Source organism: Ursus americanus, chromosome 22 (assembly GCF_024610735.1).
Source record: "Ursus americanus isolate L20-20 chromosome 22, mUrsAme1.1.p, whole genome shotgun sequence".
Classification (NCBI taxonomy): Eukaryota; Metazoa; Chordata; class Mammalia; order Carnivora; family Ursidae; genus Ursus; species Ursus americanus.
In genome coordinates this window covers 25,962,627-25,990,281 of record NC_142148.1, presented here as the reverse complement: position 1 = coordinate 25,990,281, position 27,655 = coordinate 25,962,627, and the positions used below count along the sequence as shown (strand labels likewise).

Genomic DNA, 27,655 nt, shown 5'->3' with positions numbered 1-27,655 from the left:
AAGCGTCTGCCTATGGCTCAGATCATGATCCCAGAGTCCTGGGATCGAGCCCCGCATCAGGCTCCCTGCTTGGCGGGAAACCTGCTTCTCCCTCTCACACTCCCCTTGCTTATGTTCCCTCTCTCGCTGTCTGTCAAATAAATAAATAACATCTTTAAAAAAATTAAAATAAGAAAAAAAATAAATAAAACAAGAAACAACCCCCCTCCCAAAATGCTGCCTTGCCACCCTCCATTCCCTATGATCATTCTATCTTTTTAGAATATAAACTTCCCGAAGGCAAGATATTCCCAGTATGCTAGAATGGTGCTTGGCATGAAGTAAGATACTTAGTAGGTAGTAAGTATTTGCTAAATGAATAAATGAAATGAAAAGGCAACATATGTTACTGCTACTGTAACTAGAACATCAGTATCATTTGCCACATATGGAAATCAACATAAAATAAAAACAGTGACTACCAGAAAAATGTCTATTTGCATATCACCTGTAAGTTACCCTAAAGGTCAATGGTACATGTATTGATCTTGGTCCCACACCTTTACAAAAGGTACACATGAGGTCCAGGGCAAGAGAAAGCTGAGGACAGAAGCAGCCAGCCAGTTTGTAGGTCAGTCCAGAGCAGCCACACAAGTAACCCCTCAGTGCCTTGAAACCACAGCCCCACCCCCCAGAGTGTACACAAAGTGACTAAGTCCCGGGAAGGGTACAGCTGGGTTGAACCAAAAGAGCCTGTCTGAGGGGCCAGGAAAGCTCTCCTCTGGGCCAGGCACAGAACCAGAGGCTCTGCCGGAGAGAACAAAGGCCAAAAAGGAGTCTGCCAGACTGGAGGAGTCTCATGGGGCTGCACTGCGGGGGGGACGGGCACGCACAAACCTGTAGGTGAGGTCCGTGGAGACCAGACAGCTGAGAGCAGAAATGAAAACAGGCTGGGTCCCAAAGGGTAACAGCTTCAATCCCGTAAACACCAGACAGGCATGGGGGTTCAGATGCCAGTCTGGGGCCCAGCTGAGCTCAGGGGGTTAGATGGGACCTTCCCAGCCTCCTCTGTCAGTAATGACGACTCTAAGCTGAGTGGAGCAGAGACTACCAATCATGCCACTAGTCACAGCAGACGTTCAGGTGGAAAAAGAGAGAGCTACCCTTCTAGTCCCCACATCCCAGATGGTCTCCAGCACCCTCCTAAATCCCAGCCAGCTCCACTCACATGGGCCCTTGAGGATTCAATCTCTGTTTGGAGGGGAACATCCTTTTCCCATCCTCATGGGGCTTAGCATACATGGCTGCAGGTGCAGGGAGTGAAGCTATTGCTGTTGTAACTGCCAGGCCAGCAATGCCTGACCTACATCTCTATGGTTGGTTGCATGCAAAGAAAAATACCAGGGATTTCCGTTGGTGTTCACCAGATGCAGCTGCCAAGGGAAGGTGGGCCTTCTGAAGGCCTGCTGCGAGTAGGGCAGGACAAATGGAGAGCTGGCTGGGACAGATGAAGCGGCTGGCCTCTGTATTACTTCCTGGCTTTGAGGACCTCCCTAGATTTTAGAGACTCTATCTAACGTTTATCTTTTTTCTACCAAGGTCTTCCACTGAAGCTTTTTTCCCCTCCTCTTCTAGTACATTACCCTAAGAATTGAGAAAAAGAGAGACAGAGAGAGAGGGAAAGAGAGAGAGAGGACGAGATTCTATTTGGGGGAAAAAACTCCCCAAACTTACAGTTGTTCCAGCTGTAAATTATTGGCAATGGAGTGAGGCTTTTTAGATCTGCACAGAAAATAAGCAACCTGGAAGTTCTGCATGGCAGCATAAAAAGGCCTTGGGACTTTAGAGCCAGGACACATGGGTTTACTCCTGCTCTGTGGTGGTTCCATCTGGCTGCAGACATGTCAACTGAGGACCCGTGGCCTCACTCCCCTCATCTGTCAAGTGTGGATGAAGGACCAGATGATCTCTCTGGCTCCTAAGTGCTGTGATCCTATCCCTAGCCCTTCCCCCTGAGCCTTCTCAGGGGTGCAGTGTTGTGTAAGGAAAAAGCTCTCTTAGGAGACGAGAGACTCAAGTTCTAATCCCAGGGTTGCCTTTTATTAACTCACTGTGTGATCTTGGGCAAGTCACTTCACTTTCTTCATGTAAGCCAAAGACTTGTAAGTGCAATGAAAAAAAGCACTTCAGGAACTTTGGTGTTATTATGTCCCCCTTATGTCATTCATCCCTTAGCATACGCTTGTTTCCCAAAGGGCTTGTTCTTTACTTGGAATCGCCCCAGTGTGCAAACCTTAAGATCCTAGAGACACAAAATGGAGGAGGTAGGGGGTTCAAACCCAGGTCTGTCTGATTGCAGAGACTGTGTTCTCCCACTACAGAAATGTGGAGGTTGGCATGGATGGTGGAAAGGACTTGGGATTTAAAGTCAGAAGGCTCCAGTTCCCTCCATGGTAAGAAGACGACCTTCTCTGCTTCTTAGCATTGTCGCAGCCTCAATGAGATTACGTAGGGACACAAAGAAGGACTAGACAAACCTTAACGATCCTGTCTATTACTTTATGACCCCTGGGATTCCCCACATTCAAAAGAAGAGCTTAAGGTGCAAGCCATATTAGGAATATTACATATAGCACCACATCTCAGCCTTTCATCCTACATCTTGACCTCCTTTCTTGTCCATATGAGGCCCATCCTTCCAGACTCCCCTTACTTTTTTTTTTTTTTTAAATTTTATTTTATGTATTTGACAGACAGCGGGAGAGGGAACACAAGCAGAGGGAGTGGGAGAGGAAGAAGCAGGCTCCTAGCGAAGGAGCCTGATGTGGGGCTCGATCCCAGAACACAGGGATCACACCCTGAGCCGAAGGCAGACGCCCAACGACTGCGCCACCCACGCGCCCCAAGACTCCCCTTACTTGGAGCCCCCAGGCCACCCAGCACAGAGCACATAGTGCTCTCCCCCGAGAGGCTGTGGAGGGTTCGGAGTCCTCACTCTGACACTTATTTGGTGTACAACTCTGAGCTTATCACTCAAACCCTGAGTCTCAGGGTCCATGTTTATAAAATGAGCAGAAGACCTACCCTATAGTGTCCATAACTGCTACTATTACAATCATGTTATACTTCCTCCCTCCTATGAACTCTTCTGATCCTTTTAGCGTTTTCCATTTACTTTGGTATTTGCAGTCTCATAATCTAAATTATTGAAAGCTAGGCCTGTACTTTATACTCCTCTCCCACTGGAGCAGTGAGCACGCAACAGGTGTTCAAAGAACACCTGTTACACAATTGGGAGATGAGTTTTCTGAGGCAGTATCAGTGGGGGCCATCACCAACCCTCAAGTGTCACGTGGCAGCCTGCTCTTTGGCTACCCTGTGCTAAGCACTGGGGGTAGGAGTGGGGGATATGAGGTAAATGGAAGCTAAAGGGCCCTTTCCTCTAAAACATTCAGTGTGAACTGGAGAAGCCAGACACACCCTCTGGAGAGAGCGCCAAACAATATGGACAATTAGAAGAGGTAGAGAGAGCCAAGGGAAACCCATGGACACCAGAGTGAGTGAGTGAGGGCTTCTAACAGATTGGATTTGGATTCTGTTCTTATTAGCATTTGACCCTGGGACTATTATTTAACTTGGTTTATTCTCAGTTTTCTAATCTGGACAATGGGAACAATGATGTTTCCCTGGCCTTTTATATAGCATCTTACACATGGTAGGTACTCAATAAATAGCAGCACCTATATTGTCATTAGTATTATTAATCATAGATGGGTTTTGTCTATGGGCACCTCTAACCAGTCAATAGATGCACACCAAAAACCAGTGACTTATGGCTCTATATAGCAACTGGAACTCTGGATGGAGAAAGTTCTTTTAACAGAATCCTAATGAGATCTGAGACATTCTTTCAATGGAAGGAAGGGAGGCAGCTCAGTACAGACCATAGGCTTTAAACGGACGAATGTGGGCCTCCCCTGGGGACTCCACAGCTTCCTGGCTGTGTGTTCTTTTGGTAGTTTTTCTCTCTGAGCCTGATAAGACTCTGAGACCCTATGTTATTTCTCCTGAGAGGCAGTCAAGGATGTTCTTTAAGGGCACAGATGTTAGAGGATTCAAACCTGGGTTAAAGTCTGCTTTGCCATTAACTAACTTGGGTCAGTGGCCATGGCACACTATTTAACCTTTCCGAGCTTTAGTTTTCTCATCTAAAAACCTTCCTTGTTGGCTTCCTTGTGGTATTACCAGATAATGTGCCTGTGTTTGCTTGGCATACAGTAACAATTTTACTTGATACATGAAAGTGTTATCTTTGTATCCACGACCTGGCACTGGAAGGGATTCAATAAATGTGCTGAATCAAACCCAGCCCCAGTGGAAGGGGTACGTAAAGAAAGATGTTCCTGGAAACTGGCAACACTGCCACATGCCCAGGTTGACAACATCTATTAAAATCATAACTGCACACATCCTTTGGCCCTGAATTCCACTTCTAGTAATTTATCCCCCACAGACACCCTGTATTCACACACGGGCCAAATAACAAATATGACAGGGCTAGTCATTGAATATCACTTTTATAACTGCAAGAGACTGCAAAAAAAGGGCCCACCAATGGGAACTGGTTAAACAGGGAATAGTACCATGTATGGTATACTATGCAGCTATCAAAAAGAATGAGAAACCTCTTGATGAACTGATACTGAATGACCTCTGAGACACTGTTAAGTGAGAAAAATCAAGCCACCAAACTGTGCATTAGTACACGACTATCTGTGTAAAAACAGGGTGAAACAAATAGGTGTTTGCTTGTGTCTACCAAGTCTATTTTCCCAGGAAGGGAACTGTAGCTAGGGGACACGGGTAGGGGAGAGACATTTGTTCCTTCCGAATTTTGAACCACATGAATATAGTACCTATTCTAAGAAAATACATCAAAATTAAAGAGCAGGAGAGAAAGAATTTGATTCCTCCATGAGGAGCATTTGGGACTCCCAGAGACTGACTCTTTGGCCAGTTATTACACTACGAGAAGAAAAATGACGACTCTGGTATTTGCACGCTGTGATGCCAAAACAACACCACTACTATGTGATTAACTGCACTGGGGTGGCCACCATCTCTAACCCTTTGTCCCAGGATTCTGTTAAGATGGGGGAAGACGAGAATCCATGATGAGGCTCCATGATCCTCTGGGTTAAGGCTGTTCAGGTACAATAACAGGGAAAGGTGGCTCTGGTTAAAGTAAAAAGGATCCCTAATAGCTCTGGAAGAAAAAAAGGAAGGGTGGGAATGAACCTAGTCCTGGAAGGAGTGGGGTGACCTGATGATGATGGCACATCCCATCTTTCTTCCCCTGAGCCCCTCCTGTTTTCTTTAACAATTACTCTCCTGCTTGCCTGCTGAGAACACTCTACTGGGGACTCCTGGAAGTAGATGGAGACCTAACCAGCTTTGAAAGAATTACAAATGACTAATAAAGTATAAGAAAAGATGCTTTACAGGGCACCTAGGTGGCTCAGTTTGTTGAGCACTGGACTCTTGGTTTTGGCTCAGGTCTTGATCTCAAGATCAGACTGAGCCCCATGTCGGGCTCTGCACTCAGTGGGGAGTCTGCTCCAGATTCTTTCTCCATCTCCCTCTGCTCCTTTCCCGGCTCCCATGCATGTGCTCTCTCTCTCTCTCTCTCTCACAAAATAAATAAATAAATCTTAAAAAAAAAAAAAAAAAGAACAAAAGAAAGAAAAGATGCTTTATCTCACAAGTAACTCTGGAAATAGTCTCTGGATATTTTACATTTATTTAAGAATATTTAAACATAACAAAAGTAGACAGAATGATAAAATGAACCACCATGTACCCATCACTCAGCTTCAATAATGATCAACTCAGTACCAATCTGATTTCATCTGTTCCCACACTCTCTCATCTCTGTATTATTTTGCAGCAAATTCCAGATATAGTTCAGTATATCTAAAAATAAGGAATATTAAAGAGAAAAAAAACATAACCACAATACCATTATCATATCTAAAATCCGAAAAAATCTAAAAAAATCTTAGAAGGGCTTTAAATGTGATCAAAACTCTTTCCCGAAGAGGACACCTTTGTTCAATATGCAATTTTAATGTGGTGTACATAATAAGCTCTAGCTACAACTCAAGGTATTAAATAATTCAGATTTGTAGACGTTTAAAACCTACTGAAATAAAGGTATCCCACCAACAAAAATATTAAGGTGATATGAGAGTCAATTTCAGATCTATTAAGGACTTAAATGTGAAAAGTAAAACCTTAAAACTTTTTGAAGAAAATATAGGCAAATGTCTTTAGGACCTCAGGTTCAGGGAAGATTTCTTCAACAAAATATAAAAGGTATAAATCAGGGGTGCCTGGGTGGCTTGGTCAGTTAAGCGTCTGTCTGCCTTTGGCTCCTGGGACTGAGCCCCGCATCCGGCTCCATGCTCAGTGGGGAGCCTGCTTCTCCCTCTCCCTGCCACTCCCCCTGCTTGTGTTCCACCCCCCCTCAAATAAATAAATAAAATCTTAAAAAAAAAAAGGTGTAAATCATAGAAGAAAACACTAAACTAGATTAAATTAAGAAATCATAGTTGTGAAAAGACACATATAGAAAGTGAAAAGACAACTTACAAACTCAGAGCCTGTATTTGTAACACATGTAGACACAAGATTAGTATTCAGAATATATAAAAAATTTCTACAAATCCCTAAGAAAAAGCCAATCAAAAGAAACAGAGCAAAGACTTGAACAAGTATTTTACAAATGAGGAAACATGAATGGTCAACAGAAGTAAGGAAAGATTCTCCATCCCACTTGTAATCTGAGAAATGCAAATTAAAACCACAAGATACCATCTCACATCTACCAGCTCTGTAAAAATTTTAAAGTCTGACCTTATCAAGTCAGATTATCAAAGATGTAAAGCAATGGAAACTCATATGCTGCTGGTGGCAGCGTAAACTCTTGCGAACACATAGGAAAGCAATACAGGCAAGCAATTCCACTCCTGGGTGTACACCCTACAGCAATGACACTCATGGGGCGCCTGGCGGGCTCAGTCAGTAGAGCATGCGACTTGATCGCCGGGCTGTAAGTTTGAGGCCCATGTTGGATGTAGAGATTACCTAAAAATAAAAACAAAAACAAAAACACACACAAAAAAACAAGCCCTCCAGGTGATTCTGATGGGCAATCTAGCCTCCGAACCACTGCGCTAGAGAACATGTGCATGTGGAGGAGACGTACACAGAATGTTCAAAACCACACTTGAAATAGAAAAAACAGGGGCGCCTGGTTGGCTCAGTCAGTTAAGCATCTGCCTTCGGCTTAGGTCATGATCCCAGAGTCCTGGGATCGAGCCCCGCATTGGGCTCCTTGCTTAGTGGGGAACCTGCTTCTCCCTCTCCCTCTGCCTGCCACTGCCCCCATTTGTGCTCTTTCTGACCAAAAAAAAAAAAAAAAAAGGCAAAAACAAGGGAACAACCCAAATAACCACTGACAGCAGGATGGATGTATAAATTGAAACATAATCATACAAGGGGATATGAAAATGAACAAACTGTAGTGATATACTTAACACTGATGAATAAAAAAAGGAAAATGCAGATGAAAACACACACTATGTACAAACACGGTATGATATTTAAATGAAACTGAAAGGCATGCAGAACACTCTTTATATATAGTAAAACTATTTTTTTAAAAGGCAAGGGAGGGGTGCCTGGGTGGCTCAGATGTTTGAGTGTCTGCCTCTTGATTTTGGCTCAGGTCATGATCTTGGGGTTGTGCGATCCAGTCCTGCATGGGGCTCCATGCTCAGGGGGGAGTCTGCTTGGGATTCTCTCTCTCTCTAAATGAATTAAAAAAATCTTAAAAAAATTTAAAAATAAATTAAAAGTCAAGGGAACAATAAATACAAATCACAGGAGAATAGGTAGGGGATGGCTGTGACTAGAGAGGGGCACACAGGAGTTCGAAGGTATCCGTAAACGTTTGATTTCTTAAACCGGGTGGTAAGTTTACAGGTGATCATTTTTCACATTCCTGAAACTTTATACATGTATTACATGTTCTGTTGTATTTACAATAACTTTCTTAAAAACGGTGTGCTGGAACAGTGCAATACTCAGAGTCAGAACTGCAACCACTAACTCTGGCTATATGTGTGGTATCTAAAGGGTTAAGCCTGTTTCTCTGCTTGTGGGTGGGAGGGCAGGCAGCAGCTGGGGCACAATGGGAGTCCCCAGCTCCAGCTGGCTCCAGCCTGGATCCGCCTGGATCAAGCACCACGCCCAGGAACTGGCACCTGGGGGGTGGGGGTGGGGCTCTGGACAGGTGGCACCTGAAGCCCTTGGTGACCTGATACATGCGAGGGACTCGGCTCAGTCAGATAGATGGCAGCTTCCTCCTTTTGGAGCCTCTCCACCTGGTAAGGAAGTGTGCTGGTGACAGTTGGAGCTGGTGAGAAGAGGAAGAGGGTCTGGGACTCACAGTAGGGGTGGAAAAGGAACTGGGTGGGCTGGGCTCGGATACCAAGGGAGGCTGCTGGGATTAGCACCTGCTGAGAATGAGATTAAGTTTCTTGGGAAGGGCTCATCTATCTAATGCCCCCTGAAAGCTGTCTCCCTGTGGCTTTTCTCTGCTGGACAGATGGTGTCTGAGCTGCCTCTTGGAGGGTGGGCTCCTAGAGGGGGTGGTGGAAGTGGGGTGGGACCAACTTGCCTGCTTGGTCATGGGATTCCCTGCCCTCCACAGTAAGAAGAGCTCTTACTGAGGACTTAGTATATACCAGGCAATGTCCTAAGCCCTTCAGAAAAATTACCCCGTTTAGTTTTCACAACACCCAACTGCCGGTGGCCTGGACAACAGGTTTACATTTGAGGAAACTGAGGCTTGGTGAAATCAAACATTTGCCAAAGGACAAACAGCAACCAAACTTGGACTTGAATGCAGGCAGTCTGACTCCACAGTCCTTTCAGGAAACTATTACCGGCCATGAGATATTCCCCTTCTCATTAAATGGCAGCAAGCTCCTTCCAGTTGCTTAGGCCAAAAACTTGGGAGATTCCTGTCTCACACTTCTTATCCAATCATCAGCAAATCCAGTTGGCCCGACCATTAAATTATATCGAAGCTCTGACCACTGTTCACCACTTCTGCCACACCTCCACCCTGGTACATACATTGTCACCCGCCCAGCTTCTTTTTAGTCTCCTGCCTCTGCCCTCGCTTGTATAGTGAAAGCAGGGGCTTTGGTTTGTTCACCTTGTATGCCCAACCTATAGCTCAGTGCCTAATGCATGGCAGGCACTCAATAAATATTTGTTAATGAACTAATGAATGAATGACCAACATCTCTCAGGAAATGACTCAGATACAGAGGGGTGGAAGGCCTTCCTGAGTGCCCTCCCTCAGCCTTGATGACCTTCAGAGCCCCAAGGCAGTGGTCAATGTCCTTCCTTATTGTGAAATGTCCTGAGTGCACAGCATCATCACTGTGTCATCCACTTGTGCCTGCACACATGCACACACACACAGGGACATGGGAGCAGGGCTGCTTCTGAGGACGAGTAAGCCTAGGGCACTTATTTCTAGGGAATTGTCCTCCATCTGTCTCTGCACTGTATACGCTTTTATTCTTGTGAATGACGAGTCATTGGAGGGTCTTGAACTGAAGAATGACAGGATCTAACTTCTATTTTAAAAAGATCACTGGCTGCTGTGTGAACAACAGATCAGAGGGGGGCAAGGGCAGAAAGAAGCAGAGAGATAGTCGACTGAGTCGCCCAGGTGAGAAAAGGAATGAGCAATAGCTAGGCCTTTCCACACATCCCACTTCTAGGCTTTACCCAGGCTAGTTCCCCTGCCAAATTAAGAAACAGCAATAGCACATGCTGGAGAGAGACTCTATACAGTGGTTTCCATTATTAATATAGCACCTTATTAACCCCCTCAGTAGCCCTGTGAGGTGTTCTAGCAGGACCCACATTTTACAGAGAAAACTGAGGCTCTGAGAGGTAAAGTCAGCTGTCAAAGATTACACAGCAGACTATCAGCATCTACCCACAATGTATCCAGGCTCTGAAGTCCAGTTCCAAGCCCGCCTTTCCAGGAAGCCCTCCCTGACCTCACCCAGTGGCCTGGTCCTCTTTTGAGAACCTATCTACAGGGCTACCATTTATTGAACACTCCTTGGGTGCTGTATGCACTGCTGACTGCTCTACATGTGTTATGTAATATTCTAATGACCCAAGGAGCCACCACCCTGGTGAAATCCGTTTTACACGTGGAAAGAGTAAAGCTGAGAGAAGCAAAGTCACAGAGCAAATAAGCCATCTGTTGTCTTACTCACCTGGCACTGAGCCACCTTTTTAATACTTTCCGATTTTTTCTTTTTTAAATGTATTTCACTTATTTTTTTCCTTTACGGTCACTGGGTCAAAGGGTGGAGGCTGGTATCCAATAAAGCATAGTGTGGTGGATGCTCTGTATAGAAATCGAAGTTTTTTGTCCCCTTGATCAGACTCTAAATGCTATAAGGCCAAAGTCCACAAATAACATTTTTGTTTACCCATTCTATAGTGCTGGGCCTGGGCCTTGGGCTTCAGCAAAAGAGATCAGAAGGGTCAGGAGTTCTTACCAAGGTCACAGGGCTAAATGAGGGTGGAGGAGAGGCACTGGGGCTCTCCTCTGAATCCCTCTATCCCTCAAGGACACTCTGATCCTTTAGCTTGAGAAGCTTTCAGGACAGCTTTCTCCAAGAAAATGGGCCTTCCAGCTCTCTAGAAGTGGGGAGCACCGTTCCAGTCAACCCGCAGCGGACAGGTGGAATACCTGTATTCCAGGCTCGTTATGAGGAGACTTGCAGAGCCCAAAGGAAGGGGCAATGACTTTCAGTTCCTGTTAATGTGTCTAGAAGCGGCAGCTGATTCAGCTAGATGATGTCACCTTCCCAAACCTCCTGACCAGCAGCTGAGATGGTAAAAGCAGGAAACTGGGGGATACTCAGCTGGTTAAGTCCGAACATGCCTCTGGCAAAGGCCAACAGTAACCCCAGGCTCTGGGGGCATCCTCCTGAAGATGAGCAAAGAGAGTCCTCTCAGTTGGCAAGGATAGCTGGTATCTTTCAAGACCTTATCCCAAGATGCTTCCCCAACTCTCCTTTTGCCAAGCAGCTTTCTGTACGTCCTGAACTAACAATGCTTCATTTATCCCAAAGGTGGGGCAATGGAAAGAATTCTGGTTTTAGAGCCAGACCAATCTGGATGTGAATCCAGGTTCTCCCGTGTACAGGCTGCAGGATCCTGGGCATGGAACTTCACCACTCCAAACTTGTTTCGTCACTAGAAAAGAAACTGGGGCCAACAGACCACTTACCACACATGCTGGGTAGGACAGTGAAATGAGAAAATGCATAGGGTACCTGACATGGGCTAAGTGTTCCAGTAAATGGCAGTTACCATTATTCCCTTTGGATCTCTGTAAGGGAAGTGTAAAGATCATCTTCATCTCTAACATTTCCAAGGGAAACAAAGGCCCAGACTGGCTTGCCAGTGTCAAAGCTGAGTATCTGTGTTGGCCCAAAGCTTGGACAAGCCAAGTTCAACCCTGCCTTGCTTTTCTGTCTGTAAAATCTTTCCTTCAAATCTTCCCAGGCTGGCTCTTTCTCCTTAATCTACTCTCAGGTCAAATGTCACCTCCTTGGAGAGGCTTTCCTTGACCTCCCTATATAAAGTTGCTTCCCTAGATACTCCATTACTCAGTTCCATTTTCTTTACATTGTTTAACCTTCTATTTGAAATCATCTTGTTTGTTTTTCAGGCTAGCCTTCTCCCCCACCAATATAAGAGTTCTATGACAGCAGTGTCCTTAACTGTCTTGTTCATCACAGCACCCCCAGCACTTAGCACAAGGCCTTGGCACGTAAATGGTGCCCAATAAACATTTGCTGAATCACCAAAATGAATGAATGCACGTGGGATGGCCAAAGTCTGAACTGACAAATGCCCCACACTTACTCTTCTGCTCACTGTCAGTTCAAGGTCCTGGCTCCCATTTCAGATGCTGGCACTGCTACCTAGGAATCAGTGGAACGACAGGCGGGTCAGGATGGGCATCCATGCCGGAATGACTCATCTACTGGGATACCGGGGCTGCCGAGGAGGGCCTCGGAATCTTTCCTTGGCACCTGAGGCTCCCACAGATCTGGCTCCAGCTGATCTTTCTGGCTTTATCACCTAAGAGGTGCCCCTCCAAACATACTCCAAACTAGACTACTACTGCTTATGGGTCTCTTTTTGAAACTCCATCCCAGCTGGCACATCTTAGCTAACATGGACCCCTTGCTGGGAACACCAGCCCTCCTTTTCCCTGACTGTGCTAAGCCCCAGCTCTAATGGCCCCTCTGCTGTGACGTGCTTCTCTTACTTGGCATTTAGCATTTATTGGTGGGTTTCACAAGATCTCTTTTCATGCACATTATGTCATCTCTCTCAAAATCAGTTCAAAGTGTCTTGAGAGAAGAACTGGGTCTTCGATGGCAATATCTCAGGTAGTATCCTCTGGGGAAAAAGCTCTTTGAAACAAAGTTGGTTGGGTCCATTAAGGCATTGGGGCAAGAGCCAGGCTCCTCCTTACTGGACTAGCTCTTTTGGTAAATGAGAAAGAAGAGATCATGCTGCCTTAGTCCAGGAACCCAGCTGATGAGGTGGTCAGGGAGCCAACAAATCCTGGACTATTATATGTAGTCTGGGACAATCCCAAGGTCATGCGTATGCTCAGATTTTATTTTATTACTATTATTATTTTAAGTGGGTTCCACCCCCAAAGTGGGGCTCGAACTCACAACCCCAAGATCAAGAGCTGCATGCTCCACCAACTGAGCCAGTCAAGCACCCTGTGGTTGGATTTTAAAAAAAAGAAACAAAATACATTTTCAAGAATCTGGGCATAATTTAGTTATCAATCATAACAACAGTAGAAAAACTTCGCTCAGGTCAAAGTGACTCATGTATCCATTTCTGTGAACTTATTTTAGCTCTGGCTCTTGTTTTCTTACCCGTACTTTTCCTTCACCTGACACCCCTAGCTAAATCCTTCTAGTTACATGAATTTTCCTAAGTTGCCTCCAACTCTTTGTGGAACAGAATGAGGTTCCAATAAAAAATAAGAGTTGGTCTAGTTTCCTTTTAAATGCTACAATGGTATACAAAAAATGGTGTTCCAAACAACTCATTATAATAAAGATAAGTAACAAAAATAATGCATCTATATCACTGAATATAGTGCTTGGAACTTAGTGACCATTCAAAAAGTGAGTTGAAACAACACTCTCAATTCTTAATGGCTTCACTTCTCTGGGCCTCAGTTTTTTCAAGTGTAAAATGAAAACAGTATCTCAGGTTTGTTCATTTATTCAATCATTCATTCCAAAATTATTCGCTGAATGTTTACTACCTGCAAGGAACAATTTTAGGAACTACAGATAAAATGATGAACAAACCAAAGTCCTTATAATCATGAGGCTTATATTCCAGTAGAAGAGACAGACAAAAACCAAGTAACACACAAAAGGAAAATGTCATATAGAGGTCAGTGCTATAACAAAAACTATAAGCAGGTAAAAGACTAGAGAATGATTTAAAAGTAGCTCAGCTACTTTAGACCAAAGGTCAGAGAACTTCTCGGAGGAGGTGACCTGGGAGTTGAGTCAAGGGAAAGAACCAGCAAGGCATACGCCTGGGCAGAGTGTTCTAGGTAGTGGGAACAGCAACTACAAAGGCCCTTAGGCAGAGACAAGTGTCACAGGAACCCGGAACAGCAGAAGCCCCCGTGGCCAGAGTACAGAGAGGGAGTGGTGGAGTACATGGAGGATGGAGAGGCAGCCAGGACCAGATCATGCAAGCCTTAGAGGATTTGGTAAGGACTCTGGGTTTTATTCCAAGTGGGTGGAGGGTTGTAAGCAAGAATGTGGTAAGATCTGACCCTGGTTTTTAATTTTTTTAAAAAAGATTTTATTTATTTATTTGAGAGAGACACAGAGATAGTGACAGCGATAGTGAGAGAAAGAACGAGTGGGGAGGAGAGGGAGAAGCAGGCTCCCCACAGAGCAGGGAGCCCGATGCAGGGTTCAATCCCAGGACCCTGGGATCATGACCTGAGCCAAAGGCAGCCACTTAAGTGACTGAGCCACCCAGGTGCCCCATGAACCTGGTTTTTAAAAGACCACTGTGGGCTGCAGTGCTGGGGCAGTAGTGATTTTTTTAAGGTCCCTTCCCAGCTCCAAACTTCTGATTCTCTCCTTGTCATTCTAGGCTCCCACAAACTGGTTGCAAGAGCAAGAAAGATGCACCCTCCTCATTCAAGAGGGCCCAAAGAGGAGTGGTTTCTGCCCAGGGCAGGAATAGGGAATCTGTGCCACCTTGTTCTGCAGGAGATGGAGGGAGTGGCCCAGTGAGGGAGGGGTGGGAATCCCAGCTCGGAAAACATCCCCAAGCCACCTGTATTGTTTCTGCCTCCTGTGTGGAAGTTTCTGCCAATGACACAGAGCTCTGGAATGCCCCCCCCCCCACCATACACACACCCAGTCTTCCGTTTACAGAGGCACAGTTGTACTTTGCATTCCTCCCAGGATTTAGCTCAAATCTACCCTACAGGAAATGGTCGATAAAGAGCTACTGATTGATTAATGAAGACAAGGAATATTCTCAGCCATTAAGCAAATATTAACGAGTACGATGTTGGTCTTTGGGGATGCAAGGTGATTAAGATGGGTTTCTTGCCTTCACTGAGTTCAGAATTCAGTAGATAAACCAAAAACCACAGACAGCTACAATGTTGGATACAAGAGTAACAGCAGCAACATTTTCTGGGCCCTCATGCAGTGGTAGAATATGGGGGCTTTGGAGCCAGCAGGCCTGGGTTCAAATCATGACTTTACCACTTAGTAGCTGTGCATCTTTCGGCAAATCCCTTTAAGTTCCCTATGCCTTACTTTTCTCCTCTGTAAAATGAGAATAATAAGAGTACCTACCTTAATAGTACTGTTTTGAGAATTCGAAGAATACATATGAAACACTAATTGCACAAGAAATGTTAACTATTGTTGAAGCTACTCTAACATCTGTGCTGAGTCTCACATGTATGAGAAAACCCTATGAGGCACGTATTACTGTCTTCATTTTTCAGAGGCTCAGAGAAGGGGGGAAGGTGCCCAAGATCAAACAGCTGGTACATGATGGAGCTCAGATTCAAACTCAGCTCTGTTTGACTCCACAGCCCATACTTCTAATAACAGAACGATCTCATTTTCTTAAAAAGCCCCCACCATAGTGCTCAACCCACAGCAGGAGCCCCATAAAGGGAGCTATGATTATTATTTCATTGTCCCTGGAATTTTTCCAGCAGGAGTGCTGTGGAGCCCAGAGTAAGGGCTTCTTTCAACCCGAAGGGGTCTGCTAAGGGTTCAAAGGTACTGACCTGGGTGCCAACTACAGGCTTTGCTCTGGCATTCCATGGGTTTCCCTCACTGAGGCTTGTGGTACTAATTTGGAATGCCAACTTCCACCACTAAATCAGACCAGAAACTGCCCCCAGGTGCCTAGACACCTGCATGGACAGGCAGGCAGTTTCCTCTGGGTTGACTTCTTGTCTGGCCCTATACATCTCTCAGTTTCGTCACTTAGCCACCAGCCTGGGGCCTCATGCCTGCACCTGCTTCTTGACCGGGTCCCAGGAGACCCTGAGCCTTAGACTTGGGCTCCCTCCCTTGACCCTGCCACAAAGGGCCATTTCTGATGATTTCCTGAAGACTTCTTTGATATGGTAACCCCTAGAGTTCCATATGAATGTGGGTGCTGTGAGCAAAGGGAAATTTTTCTAGCTGAGTAGCAGACGGAGAGTGGGAAGAACAAGGGATGGTTGTTCTTGTTCTGAATCAGAGGTAGCGTGGGGTGAGGCCTGCTGTGCCTCACAGTTTTATTTAAACGCAGCACTGATCCTGGCTGGGTCAGAGTTCCTACTCAGCAGTCCAGCCAACGTGGGCGAGGACATCCTGAGGTTAGGCGTTAATACTCATTTCTACTTCCCATTTGAATCACACTCAGACTTCTGGCCTTGTCTGGTAAACTTGACTACAGAAGGCAACCAATGGCTTAACGTCACTAAACACTCAGCCACCAAGTGCTAGGCCTAATAGTAGTTGGTACAGTGAAATGAGATGGTTTTCAGCCTCAATAAGCTCAGAGTACTTTACTTTAGTCTTTCTCCCAACAACCCTGTGAAAAGAATATTACTTCCATTTGATAAATGTTCAGACTTAAAAAACTCAAGTAACTGTCCAAATTCATGAAGCCAGATAAGTGAGAGAGCTACCTATTGCTTCCACTCAAAAAATGTTGGTTGAATGAAGGAATAAACGAATGCATGACACAGCTATGGCTGTGACCTCGGTCAAGGAGCAGCAACAAGACCAAATATTTATAGTTCTCAAAGTGCTTTTTCATCTATCATCTCTCTGGGTCTCACAGCTAGCCCATGAAGGAGGCAAGGCGGGTCTTATCTTTCTACAACAGATGAGGCAACAGGCAGAGCTTGGGCAAGAGGCTTATGGCCACACAGCAAACAAGGAGTGAAGCCATCCTGGAAAAACTGAGTCCTCACAATACCTTCTTTAATCACTCAAATACGTGTCATGCACCTACTACGTGCTAGGTGTGCTCCTATGTACTTTATTTATTTTTATTATTATTTTTTAAAGATTTTGTTTATTTGAGAAGGAGAGAGAGACTGAGTAGGGGAAGGAGTTAGGGGGAGGGAGAAAGAATCTCAAGTAGACCCCGAGCTGAACTCACAGCCCCATGCGGGGCTCCATCTCACCACCATGAGATCATGACCTGAGCCGAAACCAACAGTCGGACGCTAAACTGACTGAGCCACCCAGGCACCCCTAAAGATTTTATTTTTAAGTAATCTCTACACCCAACAAGGGCTTGAATTTACAATCCCGAGATTTAAGAGTCGCATGCTCTACCGACTAAGCCAGCCAGGCACCCTGAGTCCTATGTATTTTAATATTCAACTCACTAAGCCTTTCACTCAGTTGACAATAATGACTGAGTGCTTTCTATGTTCCGGGTTCTGTGGCAGGTTCTAGGGACACAGCAGTAAATAAAGCAGAGGAGGAGGACCCTGCCTTCTTGGAGGCACTTGGCAAAGATCGAAGAAAATATACCCTATTGCCAGATGCCAGGTCAGCAACACTTACTGTGTGCAAAGCATGACTTGGGGCACTTGTGGAGGAAGGAGGTGGAGAACAAGGTTATGGGCCATAGTCCTCAGCTTCAGGAATCCTAAAATCTCCAAGCTCTTGGTTCAAAGGATATTCACATACTCTCTCAGCCTAAAAGTTTGCTCTTGGACAGTAGCTCCAATAGTGATCACAGCAACTTGATCACCTGTAAAGACACTGATAACAACAGCAGTAATAGTAGCTGTCATACTGAGTAATTACTATATGCCAAGCTCCATGCTAAGTGTTCCATGTATCTTACCAGTTATTTTCATGCTTCCAAGAGTCTTTCAAGAAAAGCACTATAGGCAGCTTTTTCTGCCCATGGGTCCTGTCCCCGTGCTTTAATAAAACCACCTTTTTATACCCCCCCAAAAAAAAGAAAAGAAAAAAAAAACCCACTATATATTATTATCTCCTTTTTATAGATGAGGAAACTAAGGCTTGGGAAGACTTAAGTAATTTGTCCAAGGATAACTACAGAGCAAGTAGCATTCAGTAATTGATTCTGCAAATTCTGTACCTAACTCTTAACTGATGGACTTTGTCCTAGGGAGGCCATGGAGAGGCAGACACCAGGAATACCAGGAGTAGCTACTGCCTGGGAGGGCTGGAGCCCCCAGAAGATTCTTCCTCACCCCCTTCCATCAAGTCTGAACCTCACACAGATGAGAGGGTAAGGAGGAAATGGGTAGGTATGCTCAAGCTATTTCTAGGGCAATAAGAGTCTCTCCCTCTCTGCTAAACCTCCAGGGAAGAAGTTTGTGACCTCTATGTGCCACCCATCAACCCCCCAGAGAGAGAAGTAGGCAGGGATGGGGGCAGAGCAGGCTTTTCTCCCTGGGACTGGGTAGGTGGGAGGGCACATCAGGGAAGAAGGGAGAAGCCTGACTGGACAAGAAGTCTGTACATGTGATACGGTACATGTCCTTCACATGGAACCCTCTTGGGGGAATGCCAGAACACTTTTTGGACCCAAGAAGCCTCAGAGAGGAGAGACTGGTACAGCCTTACACTGCAAGCCAAGCTAACAATTTCTAAGCATTGTAACTAGGTCATCAGGTTCCTAGAGAAGCCAGCTGTGGCTGGGGGATGGGGAGGGAAATTTTGTAGTCTACCAAGATCCCTACTTCCCTTCAGGCCCCGCCCTCCCTGAAATCTGCACCTGCTCCCAAACTGACCCCTTCCCCCAGCTGGGCCCAGCTGTCAACGGCTCCCAAAGCCCTGCCCCTGCCTTCCATGGGCCAGAACCATGGGGGCCTCTTGGGCAGGAGGTATCATTGCCACCTGAGCCCTTCAGAAAGGGAGCTGTAGGACAGGAAAAGAGTGGCCTCTCCTGGTGGGTATTTCTTGCTCCATGAGGGCAGCAAGAAAGTTGGGCCCCTTTGGGCCTGCCTAGGGGTACCTTCCTGGCATTGTTGCCACAGGTGGCAAGAGACAGGTGATGTTTACCCTGCTGAGACAAGAGTTGCCAAAAGGCTTCAATCAAGCCTTTGAATCTGCACCTGGCCCAGAGCTCCAAAATAACAACCAGGGCAGTCTACCTGATCCACAGGTCGCAGGTGCCTCTGGCTTTTATCTCCCTGCAGTTCTGCCTGCTGTGCCCCAGCTGGCAAGGGATTCTCTTTCCCAGGGGTTACTGGAGACCTGGCTGCATCCCTCCAGTGTTGGGCCTCTCCTCATTGGCCGCACCTGTACTGTCAAAAATCCCCATCCCTCTGCCCTGAAGCCTCCACCATTAGTCACTGCTCCCTTTTCCCTGACCAGCTTTACTGACACCCCAGACCCTTTTCAGCCAGTCGGCCTTCTCACTGCCTCCCAAATGCATCATACACTTTCTACCCTCCAGATCTGCCTGGGTGGTTCTTACCTACCAAGACTGCCCTCGTTACATTCTTTCCACCTACCGAAAGCCTTCAAATGGTCCACATCTTCCTAATAGGTAATAATGATGCCTAACATCGAGCACACTATGTCAGGCACTGTGCTAGGTGGGCTACCGGGTCACTCACTCATTGAACAAATATTTGCTGAGTGTCTCCTACGTGCCAAACACTCGGCTAGATGCTAGGGATGAAGGAAAAAAAATGAGACAAAACCCCTACGCTCTGGGGGCTTAGATTTTACTGGAGGAGACAGACAGTAAACATGTAAACATGGGTGGCCTCTTGAGAGGTGATACTTAAGTTGAGACCTAAATGGTAAGATGACTGCCCTGATCAGATCTAGAGAAGAGTGATCCAGGCTGAAGAAACACAGTACACCTAGGAGAAAGAGACTGCTATTATCTTCATTAAGGGATGAAGATGGGGAAACTGAGGACTCAGTGTGAACTGAGCACAAAGCTACACTGCTGAGAAAGCTATTATTCAAGCCTTTAGTGGTCTTTCCCCTTCCTGACACTTTCCACTACTGGCACAGAAGAGCAGGTCTGGGTTCGCGATGCAGCTGGCAAGGGAGAAGGTGCATATTGATGATGCAGCCTGAAAGCAGAGGCCTTGGGACCGAGTCATCAACTGAATAGCTGATGGTGGAAGTGGGCCGGTTTGGCAGAGGTCCAGGGCACCTGTGGGATGCAGCCAGTGGGTCTGTCCTCTTCTACTTCTGGAAACTACACCACAGACTTGGCACAGTTTGCCTGGAGTGTTTTGGTCTATTCCTCCTGCTGCAAATGAGTTTGCTTCCTTAGGGACAGAGACATTTTTGTCACCTAACCTGCATCTAAAAATAACCCTTCATGTTCATTGAGCAGATGCTGGCTGAGCCCTTACCCTACCTCAGGCCCCGTGCCAGGATAACAGGGTAAAATAAGCCAGTCCGGACCTGCAAAGCAGTAGTGACACTTGAGGCTTGAGGGTAGGCTTTGGCACCAGATACATCTGAGTGCAAGACCCAGATCTGCCTCTTGTTAGTGTGGACATGTTACAGAGCCTCTGGAAGCTCTGGATTCTCTGTCTTGACACAGTTGTGAGGATTTGTCAAGGGCATAAACATAGCACTTGGCACAGAACAAACAATCAACACACAATATCTGTTGTTATTATTAAAAAACACTTTTGCATTTCACTTTCTTGCTTACTCTGATGGGTTGGTATTATTCTCTCAGATTTAAGGGTGAGAATTTGAAGCTGATATGCCTAGTACTACAGCACAAGCAAAAACTCAAGCTAAACTTCAAATCTCAAGACTTCTACCTATGGGTGTACGCGAGGTGGTCAATACACACCAACTATCACGAACCTTGCCTGGTGTGTCCAGCAATGGAGGAGGTCGATGGGTGATACACATAGCCTGATTCAGATGGCAGAAGGGTACCAGCAAGGCCCAAGGAATGGGGCATGGAAACAGACCACTGAGGGATGGGACCCAGATCCACTCACCACAGTATCCACAGTATCCCCAGCACTTAGCACATACAAAGCATTCATCAGTATTTGCTGATTTAACAAATGAAACAAAACTCAGAGGACAGCCCCAAGCAATGAACAGCCTTAGGGAAGGCAGGCATGATCAATAACACTGTGTTATAAGTCAGAACATGGATTCTAAGTCTGACTCTGCCATTTACTGTGGGACAAGCCCCCTTGCCTTAGTTTCCTCCCTGAAATGGGACTGAACATACCCCACCTCACCTACCTCACTGTGAAATGACGTATACAAAGGAGTCTGGTAAATTATAAAAAAGCGTTCAGACGCACATAATAACTACTATCCTCATGCTACAGACTACTAACGCAGCAAAGTGATGACAGTGTCGTGTTGAGTCTGAATTCCGGATTGCCCTGGTATTTATTAGCTTATGAGGCCCTGAGCACATGTCATTTTTCTCTGAGCCTCAGACATATGGTTTCTCAACCATAGAATGACGATAACCTTGTAGGGTTTTAAAGGAGGGTACAGATAAAGAACATGGGCTTTGGAGTAAGGCGATCTTGGTTTCAAATCCTGACTCTGCCTTCTGTTAACTAAGCCCTCCAAATCTCAGTGTCCTGTAATAATCAAGTTGTTGGGATAGTAACACAGAGATGATGTTGGTAAAAGGCCTGTCACATAAGTGGCACTGGATAAACACCCACCATCATCTAGCTGGTACAGTGAGGGGGTGGGGGCAGAAATGAAGTATTTAAAAGTGGGAGCTTGGAAGGGGCTCTGCTGCTTACTAACCATGCTACCTTGCATAAGTTGTTTAACCTCTCTCTACCTCAGTTTCCTCATTTGTAAAATGGGGATAATAATAGTTCCATCTTCAAAGTGCTGCTAGGCGAATGGAATAAATACATACATGTAAAGCACTTTGAACAATGCCCGGCATAGAGTAAGCACTTGATAAATGTTAGGTACTATTAATAGTAACATTAACAATAATATTAATCACCAAGTGGAATAAGAGGGAGGGACTGTTTAATCCTGGGATGTGGGCATCCCGTGGAATAATTCCAGGGAAGTCCCTGGACAGCTGTTCGTAGGCAAGTTTTCAGCTTCTGAGAGAAAGGCTCTCCCAAGGAAAGGATGGGAGGGGTGGGGAGGGGGGTGTAAGTTCCTGAGCTAAAATCCCAGTCCTGCTGAGCAGGAGGCCAGCCTCTGGGGAGGCAAGTCAGGCTCCTTGGAAGGGGACACTGTGTTCCTGGCTCCGCCTGACCGGGGGGAACAAAGGCACGTGTGTGTGGCCAGGGAGGAGGGAGGGGAATGTTTCCCTTTCATGAGCGGAACAAAGGATCTGAGGCATAGTTGAGTGCGTTCCAATCCCCTCCCAAGCTAGCTCCCATTCCTCAGATGATTGTCCAACAAGGTTTTCAACCTTTCCAGCTTCCTCCTGAAAGGTAGAGGGGGGAGGGCCCGGCTCCACTTCACTCTATCCTCTCTCATCAATCTCCAAGAGGCAGGATTTACATGTGCCAAACCTCTAAGATCTCAGGAGTCTCCACCCTGTGCGGGGTGGGGTGGGGACCTCTGAGGGAACTCAGGGTTAACGGATGATACAAGGCACTGCAAGTGACAGGCTTAATGTCCCTCTAGGGGGAGTCCCAGACTGAAACTGCTACTGAGTGATGGAGCCATGGAGAAGAGCTCAAGAGTTCTGACCAGCCCCCCAGCAAGGGGCGGGGCGGGGGGGGGGAAGCCTGACAGAACTAAGCAGAAATGCGTTTTCAAATCTTAAAGGGATGAACAAGGGCTGGAGGGAGAAGCTAGGTGAAGGGTGAACGGGGAGGGAGCAAAGAAAGTAACTGACAAGAGGAAAGCGAGGGACATGTCCAAAAAAAGGGGTTTGTGGGGAGGGGGGAGCCTTTAGGGACATGACTTTCCAGTTTCTACACTCTCGCCAGCAGGAATCGGCTGCAGGGCTGGGACAGGAAGCAGTCCATGGAAGTCACTGCAATGGCATTTCCTGAAGAGCGAGAGAAAAACCTCTAGTTCCGAGGGGAGCTCTGGAGTCTGCCCAAAAAGCCCTGTAGCTTGGAGCTAGCTGTAAGGCTCCAGTTTGGACTAGAGTCTCAGCAGGGATGAAACCATGTACCAGAAGGTCCCAAAGGTGGTTTCTTTCTGCAAAAACACTACTTGCAAAAATCAATATGTAATAAACGGGAAGCCAGAAGGAGGCCTAGGATGCGGCTGCTGTTTACTTCTGATACGAACAGTCACTGTTCTAAGGGCCTTAAGATATGGATTAACTCACTGAGTCTTCAGAACAAGGTGTAAGTTAAAAGACTTGCCCAAGGTCACACAGCAAAGAAGTGGTCACATGCAGATCCAAAAATCCAAACCCAGCATCTTCCTTTTGATGTGTGACCTTGGCAAGCCATTTCACCTTTCTGAGCCTGACTCACATTGCTGGGTGGCTATAAGCATGGAACAGGCATGGTGGATATGAAAGCGCTTTCTGAGCTGTGAAGTGCTACATAAATGTGGCTTATTATTATTGCGGGGTCAGTGAGAAACTACCCTACACTGACACTGGGATTACTTAATTTTTGCAGTTAAAGTGTTCTAGCTGTTGATAGAAAAGAGCCATCCTCAAATATAACTAACGTGAAATAGGGCCTTAATGGTGGAACTGGCCACAAGGCTTAAGACCAGTGACAACCAAGATTCCTAGACTGTCCACTTCAACCCTCCATCCTACAGATGTGGTGGAAACTAGAGCCTGGGGGTGAAGTGAGTTGGCTAAGGTAAGACAGTGAGTCAGAGCAGGCTGACAGCAGAACGGGGATCCTGACTCTTAAGATCCGTGCTTGTACCACCATACTACAGGAACACCAAGAGCTGCTGCCATGATGGAACACTGCTAGGACCTGTCTGCCTTGAAGATGTGCTGGAGCGGCATGCAGTCCAAAAAAGGAGAATGGATGCTGAATGAGTTTCTGATGTGAGTTCTGTGGTGAAGATGATAAGAATTATGATACCAACATGTGCCAGGCTCTACACATCTCAGGCATGCCTCATCAGGTCTTTGCCATGACCTGATGAAGCAGGTATTATTTGCCCCAAGGTTCAGAGAACTGAAGGAGCTTGCCCAAAGTCACACAGCTAGATCTGGGTGAGCTGGGACTGAGGCCCAGACATGCTGCAGTTACTCAGACCGAAATATTGCTAGAATGGAGGAGGACCATTCAGGATACCACATTTGAAGAGAACTATCCCTAAAGAACATCTAGCTTACTTAGTCTTGATTTCATGACCTCCAAGTGGTTAAAAATGTGGCTTCCATCAATACACTATGTGTAAGCCTGGCCGTAATCTCTAGTCACTTCTCACTCACTTCCACCTCAGCCTCCTGATCCAAACCACTCTTCCTTCTCACCTGGCAGTTGCAACCAGCCTCATCACTGGTTCCTGGCTGCCGCCCTTCCAGAATTCAGATCACTTCACCCCTGCTACAAACTCTCTCCTGGCCTCTCTCACATTCATCCACATTCATCCACAGCCAAGTCCTCATCATGGCCTGTAATGCCCTGTGCGATCTCCCCTCTCAATCTTAACCACTTTCCCTCTAGCTATTTCTTCTCTAGCCACATTCTTCAGGTCTTGGCTCAAACATTACCTTTTGGTGATGCCCTCCCTAACCTCTCTTAAAACTGCAGCCCCACCTCCCTTGGGAGGCATGCCCTTGACCTGCTTTATTTTCTTCATAGTGTTTACTATCACCTGATATGTTTTACATATGTAATTACATGCTTATTGTCTGTTTCTCCCCACTGGAATGTGAGCTTCACGAGGACACAAACTTAATTTTATTTAAGGCAGTAGTACCCCGAATGCCCAGGACAGCCTGGACGTAGGAGCTCAATAAATATCATCTGAATCAATGACTGAATGATCAGGTCTGTTAAAATTCCCATTACTATTATTCTGGTTTGATAAATGTCTGTTTCTTCAGAAATTTGGTGGGCATTTCTTTCACTAGGTACCTGCTATGCCCAAGACCTCTGCTCAGTGCTAAGGAAACAAGTGTGTACAAGATGTGGACGCCATTTCAGGAAACTCCTAAATCTGGCAGAGATATAATAGTGTGAGAAATGTCTTCTTTACACTAAGTTTATGCTACCACTGTTATCTTCCTCTCATTTATCCAACAAGTTCTGTTGGGTACTCTACCAATAAAAAAGGCGTAGCTCCTCTTCCTCCAGATATTTGAAACTGGTGATCATATTCTCTTGAGTCTTCTCTTCCCCAGGCTACACAAAAAGACCCAGTGGACTGTCTGACTCAGGTCTGCCAACTGGGAATGGGGAAGACAGACTGTCGGCTGGAGGGACAGAAGAGAAGCTGCTCCAGGAGCAGAGTGACTCCTTCAAAGAAAAGAGGAGTCCCTAGGGAGGACTCTGGAATTAGGTTGGGGGTATGGACAGGGCCCTGCTAATTAAGGTAGTAGGAGATTATACCTCTGTTGAAGAGCAGCTCACTGAGAATTACCCCTAAATCTATCCATACCAAACCCAGACAAGACCACAGTTGCTCAAAGAAAGCCCCATGATAAAAGGCTGAGGAGCTGGAAAATGCGGAAGCCCGCTGGCGTCAGCACAGATACCTGGTGGGGAAAGGACAGCTGACAACTGCTGCTTCCTGCAGCCCAAACAAATCTGGTGACTGCCCACACAAAAGTCAAGAAAACCCTCTGGGTTCTGTTGGGACCCCCTGAAAAAACACCTGGGTAATTTTCTACCAGAAGCGAAAGGGCTCTATGGGGCCACTGGGGAAATTAGTCCCAGGAAGTCTGGAAAATCCTGTGATGGTGACAGAGTTTCAAGAGCAACCTCAAATCTACATCCAGAAGAATTGGGTGTTTTGAGGTGGAGTCCCTGAGACCTTTCTACCTCACTTTGGGACCTGAATGAGATTACTAAAAATTTCCACGTTTGGGGTTTCTAATGGGGTTTCCCCAAGAAAACCGCAGAATTGCCAACAGCTGCTGAGATCTGCAAAGGTCACTGAGGTGCTTCAGCTAGCATATACCCACCCATGCCAAAGAAGCCAGAATAGGCAAGAAGAAACTACAGAAACTAGAAGACCACAGAACCATGCAGCCTGGGAAAGGCCAAATTATGTTTCCTCTCTCCACACACCATTCACTGCTCTCGACAATGGCTGTCCATCGAGCTAAGGGGTTTCCCAGGGACTATAATCCCAAAATGGCTTGCCCACCTGGGCCCTCACCCTAAAATTGTCCACATTCCCACTGGAAAGCCCCCAAAACACTCTGTCCCTACAGGGAAGGTCATATCATACTCCATTCTAGATGAGTATCTCAGGAGTTGGCTTTGTTTCTTGAGAAACTCTGGGGCCAAAGTTCAGTTTTCTGAGGCAGATGGTCCACTCATTAAAAGAAGTGCTTCCACCCTACAATTAAGGCCCAGGAAGAGCTTTTGTTCTAGATTCTTTACTAGGGTCAAGCTATGGCAGGTGGCTGTCATTATTCTATTTTACAGGTAGGAGAGATGGATGGACAAGAGAGACAAACAGGTTCGGCATCTTGCCAGGTGACTCCAGGCAGGCAGTGGTGTGGCTACGTGTGGAATTCCAGTCCTTGGAGCTCACCCACAATTAAGTAGATATATCTAAAGGAGGCCACCTTCTCCCCACATGCAGGGCCTGAGAGGGTTTAACAATGAAAGAATTAACAAGGCGGCCACTCTGACTGGGCAAAACCCTGATGCCTACTCAAGTTTTACCAACGCCAGAATCTGAGGCTACTACACACATGCCTTTGGGAACCTGCTACTGCCAACAAAGGCACTGTTCTACCTGCGGCTTCCTGAACAATGTCAGGATCACAGACGAGAGTGACCACCTCCACGGGCATGTTTTATTTGGCCCAACAGCATTTCTGCCTTTCTGTGCCAGAATGTCTGGGTCACTTTATTACTCCTAGGACAACCTGATGCGAATGGAAAAGACTTTAGGCTTCAGAGTCAGGCCAACCTAGGTGCATATTCTCACTCGGTCACTTAACTGGCTGAGGGATACCTGGAGCCAGTCACTGAGCTATCAGGGGCTTCACATGTAAACTGGGAATAAACCCACCTACCTTGAAAAGTTATTGTGTGGGATATATGAAACAGCACATCATTTCCACGAGGGAAGGTTTCATGTGGGGCTTATTGCCAGCACCTGGCACAATGTCTGCTTCATAGTAGATGCTCAGTAAATTTTGGTTGCCTAAGTAAAAGACCCAACACAATGTCTCATACATAGAATATACTCCATAAATGCTCATTTCCTTCCCCTTTTCTGTAGGGATGCTAAATTTAGAGCATATCCCAGGGTAGTTATGGCCCATATGTCCTACACTCCTGGTCCGCCACAGCCTCCAGGAAGGTTTTGAGATGACACTGCGGTAGCCAGTCTGTGCAGCTCAAATAGGATGGTGCTTGACAGGGAAGTGTGTGGGTAGCTTCTATCCAAAGGACCTCTACTCAAATGTTCTTTACCTCCTGGTCTCAGGGAGCATGTGTGCCCAGAAATGGTGCTGACATAACTGGCTTCTGCACACATCCCCTCCGTTCACCAAGAGGAAGTAACATATGGTATGTTGTCTAACGGGCTCTGAAAATAATCTTGAGCAAAGAGACAGAAGATGGAATTTCAATTCAGGGGTGATCTAATTAACCTGCCCTGTGTTGCTGTGTCTAAAACCTCTTTCTGTATACAATACGCGGTGACTGGCAATTCTCTGATCCTGGTAGCCCTCTGCAGAGGCTGGCTGACAGAACAGGCACCTCTCCCAGACTGCCTTTTGTTAATAGCTGGCAACAACCCACCTGGTTAGCACCCCTGGCCAAAGACAATAGTCAGGCAAGGTGGGCACAAGGCCCACATCTCTGCTAGGAGATGTCTCAGTGCCTGTGTCTAAAGTGCTGGAATCCTGTCCC

The 27,655-nt window shown here is 46.2% G+C and overlaps 1 protein-coding gene and 1 long non-coding RNA gene across 6 annotated transcripts in view; one reads left to right on the top strand and one right to left on the bottom strand.

The window, feature by feature from the left end:
* Nucleotides 1-27,655, bottom strand: part of BCL2L1 (BCL2 like 1) — a 48,998-nt gene that overhangs the window by 17,258 nt on the left and 4,085 nt on the right. The gene's annotated exons all lie outside the window — the stretch shown is intronic.
* LOC123798695 (uncharacterized) lies at nt 13,505-24,956 on the top strand. 2 transcript variants are annotated; one of them, XR_006781390.2, is made up of 4 exons: nt 13,505-13,918; nt 17,842-17,964; nt 23,538-23,652; nt 24,691-24,954. It is a non-coding gene; the product is annotated as an uncharacterized LOC123798695 (long non-coding RNA). The 2 variants fall into 2 exon arrangements; XR_006781389.2 differs by having other exon boundaries at nt 13,508-13,918; nt 23,538-24,956.